The sequence below is a fragment of the Rhincodon typus genome, chromosome 29 (genome assembly GCF_021869965.1).
Source record: "Rhincodon typus isolate 14 chromosome 29, sRhiTyp1.1, whole genome shotgun sequence".
Classification (NCBI taxonomy): Eukaryota; Metazoa; Chordata; class Chondrichthyes; order Orectolobiformes; family Rhincodontidae; genus Rhincodon; species Rhincodon typus.
Window position 1 is genome coordinate 22,598,884 of NC_063360.1, and position 1,636 is coordinate 22,600,519.

Below are 1,636 nucleotides of genomic sequence, written 5' to 3' on the forward strand. Positions count from 1 at the left end.
ATCACCCTCTCATATATCTAAATTGACAAATGCACTAATTTTTATGCAAAACAGGAACTGAGCACAATCATAATATAAGATCTTATGAGATATTTCCATCTTCATTGTTCACATGTAAGGATTTATAAACTGAAGGAAATAAACAAAAAGAATGCAGTTGTTGGGGACATTTTGAAAAGTGAACAGATTTTCTCCCTAATTTGCCAATAAACCTTCTAAGTGATAGTCTACAGCATGAGTGAAATGTACATGATACCGCATTTGATCTCCATCTTTAAGTTACAAAGTAATGTATAATCTACCAGACCCACAAATTCTTAGGTTGTGTTGTGCCCAAGTGAAGAATTATAATCTAGAGGACTATCATTTTGTATTTGAAACAATCCCCAAATGCAGAATAAGTCTGTAGTGAGGTGATTAAATAGTTTGCATTTCTTTAGAGTGCCATGAAGGTTCAGAAATCCTTTGATCACATCGGAAGACTGTGAACCAAAGATCATTTCTGGGCCGCAGAGATTTACAAGTAAAGCTAATTAAATCATGTGATACTTTTCAAGGAGGGAAACAGTATTTGATTCAGCACAAGCAAGCAAAAAAAAAGACTTCTTTCTTTCATCCATCTCAGGAGAGTCAGCTTTGAATTAAGAATGACTTCCTTTTCCCTCCTTTTATTTCTTAACTGTTGTGCAAGAGATTTGTCTCAGGAGAAATATTTCTTTTTTCCAACTTCTGCTGAAGTACAGTAGGCTGCTTTGGTTTGTCTGTAGGGTGAAATAATATAAATTTTGTAAAAGTACTTCCTGTGCTCGCTGAGCACCTCTAATCGCACACATTGGCATTTTTTTAAATGGTATCAGCTCAAGTAGCCTTTACTTCACAAGTTAGCAGTGAGGCTTTTGAATAGAGTTGAATGAACCAACATTCCAAATGAACCAACAGACATAAAATTAAATAAATTATCAATCCCATAGAGATCAAAAGAGCATTTCATTTAGACGAGTATTACTGGAAACAACTCTATTTATATAATTCGAAACAATTTTAGAATAAGCTTCTGAAAAAATGTTTTAAACCATGTTTACTCAGCATAAACTGAATTGGTCACATTCTCAATAATTCTTACTCAGGCAATTGCATTATGTAAGGATTATGCCAGAAGAATTATTCTGCCTTCTGCTGAGACTTTAATTATTTTATTTTTCTTTTTCTCATTTTTGGTTGGAACTGTGAATTGTGGACTTAAAGTAACCTTTAACAATTTGAATCAGAGATAGTAGGAACTGCAGATGCTGGAGAATCTGAGATAACAAGGTGTAGAGCTGGATGAACACAGCAGGCCAAGCAGCATCATAGGAGCAGAAAGGCTGACGTTTCGGGCCGAGACCCTTCATCAGAAAAGGGGGAGGGGAAGAGGTTTCTGAAATAAATAGGGAGAGAGTGGGGGGTGGATAGAAGATGGATAGAGGAGAGGATAGGTGGAGAGGAAACAAACAGGTCGAAGAGGCTGGGATGGAGCCAGTAAAGGTGAGTGTAGGTGGGGAGTTAGGGAGGGGATAGGTCAGTCCAGGGAGGACGGACAGGTCAAGGGGGCGGGATGAGGTTAGTAGGTAGGAGATGGGGGTGCGGCTTGAGGTGG